General features: G+C 35.8%; 1 pseudogene; it reads right to left on the bottom strand.

Annotated features, from left to right (window-relative positions):
* Positions 1-314: 314 nt before the first annotated feature.
* LOC132422306 (vacuolar protein sorting-associated protein 29 pseudogene) lies at positions 315-903 on the bottom strand (annotated as a pseudogene).
* Positions 904-5,783: the final 4,880 nt, after the last annotated feature.

The raw sequence follows: 5,783 nt of genomic DNA, 5'->3' as shown, positions 1-5,783 counted from the left end.
CATGCACTACTTTGGTAATAAAGTTCCAAATATCAACCATGAAGATATTTACAAGGATAAATTTTTCTTAACATGTGACCATTTACTGTGTAGTGGACATTTTTTCATAGAAATCATATACTTAAACTAAATATAATCTTATAGTTTACAAGAAGCTTAGAACATTGTATTAACAGAAGACGAGATTATGTTTTACTGCAAAATATTATAAAAGTGATACAATTTTGTGGCTCTTAAACGATTAATTACTTGAGTTGAACAGGGAAATGAAAAACAAAAAAAAACCCAACAGAAAAATCATCAGGACACGCCTCGCTTTATGATTTTTTGTATTCGATTCGTTCTACTTTCAGGACGTCTCTAATTAGCTGATACACACAAGTGACAAGTGTAGAAGCCTGGATATCCATCAACACAAATGAAGGAATAATGTTTGTTTCCAAGGCATTATATGCTCCTGTGGCAGAACCTGGATTAATGTAGACTTTATTTTCATGCTCAAATGCTTCAAATATTTGTGTGTGTCCTGAAATAAGAATATCCACATCAAACTGCCTCTGCAACAGGGCTAAGCTGGCCATATCTCCCCATGGAATAACTTGATGTCCATGGATCAAACCAATTTTGAACTGCCCAACAGTTAACGACTTTCTGTTCTTGATAATTCAGATTCTCATTGAAGTCTCCTCTCACAATATGAACATCGCCAGCCAGAGTCTGGAGATAGTCATAACTCTCTTCGGTACAAAGGTTTCCAGTGCAGAGAGTGTGCTGAATCATTCCTGGCACCAGCAGTTTTTTGAATTTAGCTGGCAAACTGTTGCTCCAGTGTGGGATGTGCAGGTCTCCTAATACCAACACCAACATCCTGTCACTGGGCTCCGCTCAGTCACCAGCACCGCTGCCGCCACCCTCCCTTCCTCAGACATCTCGGCATCTCAAATATTTTTCCATCCCTTTCTCTCTTCTTCTGGGTTACATGTATTACATTGTTTATAATTGTATCATAGTTCTTGGATGTACTTTTTGATTTTTTCATTTTTCTCTTGCTTTTCAGTTTGCAAAGTTTCTTTTGACATGTCTTTTTGCTCACTGACTCTTTCCTCAGTAATTTCCAATCTATTGATGAGTCCAAAGGGCACCCTTCATTTCTGTTATAAAGTTTCTGACTTCCAGCATTTAAAACTTTTTTCTTAGGGTTTTCATTTCTCTTCTTACGTTACCCATCAGTTCTTCCATGTTTTCCACTTTTCTGTTAGTTCAGCATACTAAACATAACTATTTTAAATCCCCAGTCTGATAATTCTAAAATCTCTGCTATACCTCAGTCTGGGTTCTGATGCTCACTTTGTCTATTGAACTGGTTTTTTCTATTTGTTTGTTTTTGGTTTTTCATTCGTTTGTTTAGTTGTTTGCTTTTAGCATGGCTTATAATATCTTGTTGAAAGCACACATGATGTATTGGGTAAAAAGGTACTGAAGTAAACAGGCCTTTAGTGGGAGGTTTTAAGTTTATGTGGCAAGAGGTTAAACTGTGTTAATGTTTGCTATAGCTGTATGCATTAGAGGCTAATGTTTACTCTAGTGTCTTTCATTTTGTCTCCTACTTGTCTTCTTAAAAAGGGTCTGAGCTTTGCAGTCCTTTTAGCTGTAGTCCCTTATTATACAGGAGCCTGGTCTCTGTGGGGTAAGGTGTGGGGTTGGGGGAGCATCCTGTAATCCTATGATTAGGTCTCAGTTTTTTAGTGAGCATGAGCTCTGAGGCTGTGACTTCAACAGTGCTTCTCAGCACTTTTTTTCCCTCTGTAGGTGAGAAGGCTAGCAAGGGTGTAACTTCCCTTTCCCAAAGTTGGTAAGCTCTGGTAAAATAGTTCCTTTTTTTTTTTTTGCGGTACGCGGGCCTCTCACTGTTGTGGCCTCTCCCGTTGCAGAGCGCAGGCTCCGGACGCGCAGGCTCAGCGGCCATGGCTCACGGACCCAGCCGCTCCGCGGCACGTGGGATCCTCCCAGACCGGGACACGAACCCGCGTCCCCTGCATTGGCAGGCGGACTCCCAACCACTGCGCCCCCCGGGAAGCCCATTTCTTTTGAGTGTAGTTCTTTACAAAGGGAACAGAATGTTCGGGAGTATTTCAAAATGGTTACTTTTCCTCTCCCAACTGCAAGAAGCCTAAGGGGATCTTTCTCTGATCTTCAATGTGAGAAGCTGGTAAGGATCCTGGAGGTAAAACTCATAAATGTGAGCTGTGTTCCCCCAAACTTGGCCCCTGGTGTTTTGATTTCAAGCTAGTTTACATTGCACCTTTGGCAATTTGTCAATAACATTTGAAGTGTTCCCATAGGTTCTGGCTCCAACTTGGGTTTTTGCTCTTGACTGTGGTGTTGGAAAGCTGTGATTTTTGGTATCCATCTGTCCAGCTTTCAGGGCAGTGATTTATCCTTGACCTTACTTTTCTTATAGATCTAAGAAAAGTTGATATTCAGTTTCTTCAGCTTTTTCTTTATTTTGAGGAGGGAGTGAGAACTTCCACGCTCTTTACATGTCAGGCCAGAAACTGGAAGTACAGACCCCTTTCCACTTCAAAGCCAGCAATGGTCTATCAAGTCTTTCTCTGGGATTAGCATCTGAACCTCTTGAGGGAGGCCATTATTCTGTCTACTACAGGCCCCAAGTTCACAGGTCAAAGAAGTAGGATTAGAACATAGGTTCCCTTCACCCTGGGCCATCTCTTTAAGTACCTTTTAAATTTGTTTAAAATCCTCTCTCTCTGTCTCTCTCTCTTCTTCTCAAAACACCAGCTTTGCAATTATTTTCTCATTTGGATAACATTTTCTTTTGCCTATGACACTGTTTCTACTAAAACTCTACAAATGTGGTTTCAGTTTGGACTTTAGTCTCTCTGCCTAAGATGATTCTTGATAAAAAGTACCCTGAAATTATATCTAGCAATTAGCATCAAAATCCATAGCCCTTACCAGAAGGCTATACATTACAAATTGATTTAGCTCATGAAGCCACATCCCTCTGTGAAATTAGAAGCAGTCATATAATATTGGAGACCGACAGACTATTATTGTGAACATTATAGAGATGAGAAGATAACTGAAATAAACAACTGGTACTAAAAAAAATAAACAGGGTCAGTACTTCTATGCTTCCAGGTATATAAACTCATATAAGTTCAGATATACTCTTCTGTTAAATTTCACTGGATGTAGCATCAATATTTCAAGTGCCTATTAGTTAGTTTCAATGATCCTTACATAGAAACAAAGTTTCAATAAACAATCTAATATCATTTATAAAAGCAAAGATAAGTTTTCAAACCAAATTCCTTCAACATAACATTAATACAACCTGGAAATATATGGCGTGATAAAAAAAATCTTAAAAAGGACTAAATTTGTCTATATTGCTCATAAATTTTGAAAAATTTTGAATCTTGGGCATGAGGCCCAAGTCCAGGTCAAATGGATATTCAATTCAAATTGCCATCTGCTAGATATTTTTGAAACTGATGTAGTATAAATTTGTATTTAAATGTTTTAGTCCTCAAAATGTTCATACCACAAAATCACCATTTTGACTGGCATTAATTAGAATATTTGTCTGGCAGTATTGGCAGAAAGACCAAGAATTGAATATAGTAACAATGTACCAAATTAATTGCCTACCGTGATGGACATCTAGGGCCAAATATTCAAAGGGCATCTACAACTTCTTCTATGAGGGCAGGTTTGAGCTGTTTCAAATAATGCATACATTGCCAATCCTGTTTCAACAGAACAAAAGGATGTCAGTGGAATGCTTTCAGGGGTAAGAAGGTTGAAGAAAGTTATTTCTGACTATGACTAAATTGTAAGGCACCAGCCACACAGATTAAGAGACTGCCGCAAGTGGTTCTAGTATGCAAATTTATTTTCTGCAATTATATTCTTGAGTGTGGTAGAACTATAGACAGACAGGTTACAAAATCTATTATTTTAAAGAAATTTCATTGCATATAGCCTATATTCTTTAGTAAGATGCCATAAAAATAAAAAGCATAAGAATGCTTTATTCTATGCTATTTCATAATTTTTCATATAAAACAAAACTTAACTATGATTTATAATTACATAAAATCTATATATTTTGAACTAATATATTTCTACTATATGAAGAGCAGATATTATATTGCTATTAAACTCTTAAACTCTTATTAAACTCTTAAAATAATGTGATAAATCATGTTCTTTTGGGGCAAATATTAGATATAAAAAATGGAAGACAATAAGGAGTAATCATTATACTTTCAGGAGTTGGACAATTATTTAAAATGTCTTAGACCTATTATAATATGCTTTTCTTTGAATTTTATTTTATTTATTTTTTATACAGCAGGTTCTTATTAGTTACCTATTTTATACATATTAGTGTATATATGTCAATACCAATCTCACAATTCATCCCACAACCACCATATAATATTCTTGTAATCTAAGAATTAAAATATAGAATTAGTATAGATTATTCAGTGCATTCTCAATTATGAAGGGAAACATTACCAACAATTTGTTGTGGTTTCTTTTGGACATACGGATTTTTAAAATTTTAATTATTATAGTTTTTATAATACATATATAGTATATATATCCTGTTAAGAGCTAATTAAATAAAAATGTTACCTACTTATTTTGTACAAATCTTTATTGTGTATATAACTCCTCAATGCAAACACTGGTACTAATTTTTGAAATTGTGTTTCTGTGGTAGATATAGGACTTATGATATCAACATATTAAAGGATCCCTGTGAATGCTTGTTGTAAGTGGTAATAAATATTTATAGCCAATCTAATATAAAGGAAATAATTTATCATAAGGTCTTAATGTAAACAACTAAATTCTTTATCATCTATTTCATTATTTCTAAATATCTTCTAATTATTTAATCAAAAATTATGAAGCTATTATGAAAGTGTTCTCAAATGAGAACACATAAATGAAAAAATCTTGAATACTAGCAGCGATATGGATTTTGAGATTTTTTTATAGTCTGACCTCAACCTGTCTACCCCTGCAGCTACAGCTCCCATTCTCTTCCAGGTAATTTGTTTTAAATTGTGCTGTTGTTAGCATTGTCAGACAAAATACAGGGAATCCAGCTAAATTTTCATTTCAAATAAACAAAAGATACTTCTTTTAGTATAGTTTGTGTCAAATACTGCATGGTTCAATAATACTAAATAAAATACTTAATACTAAAAATACTAGTCAGAGTAGCAGTGTGGAGTAGAATAGAGTATGGTATCAGTCCCGTGCAATAGTTATACTAAAAAAAAAAGAATTGTTTATCAAGAATTCAAATTTAACAAAGTTCCCTGTACTTTTATTTACTAAATCCAGAACCCCTAACCATTGCTAATTTGGTGAAGCTGGGAAGTATGTTTCCCAGAGTCTCTGTCACTGTATATAGAGTTAGCCCAAAGAGGACCTTGCATATAATTTAAATGATGGAAATGAAGTGGCCACTATTACTCTGTAAGTCTTTGAGGTCAGATATGGTAATGAACAGAGAATTGCCAATTGGGCTTCAGCTGAATCTCACTCACCACTGCTTAGCCCAGGACTCTGCATCTTGAGTGCTGATCTTTCATGAGTGATAGTGGCCCCAGAAATTTGGTTGTAGCAAGAGCCTCCATAGACTTCTCCAGGAGCTGGCAGGGACATGCTTGGGTTCTCAGCTTCCCCCACAAAAGCTCCAATTTGCTCATCTGTGTTATGCTTCATGAAGTGTTGTT

Source organism: Delphinus delphis, chromosome 3 (assembly GCF_949987515.2).
Source record: "Delphinus delphis chromosome 3, mDelDel1.2, whole genome shotgun sequence".
Taxonomy (NCBI): domain Eukaryota; kingdom Metazoa; phylum Chordata; class Mammalia; order Artiodactyla; family Delphinidae; genus Delphinus; species Delphinus delphis.
The sequence above is the reverse complement of the archived record's forward strand: the minus strand, read 5'-3'. Positions and strand labels throughout refer to the sequence as shown.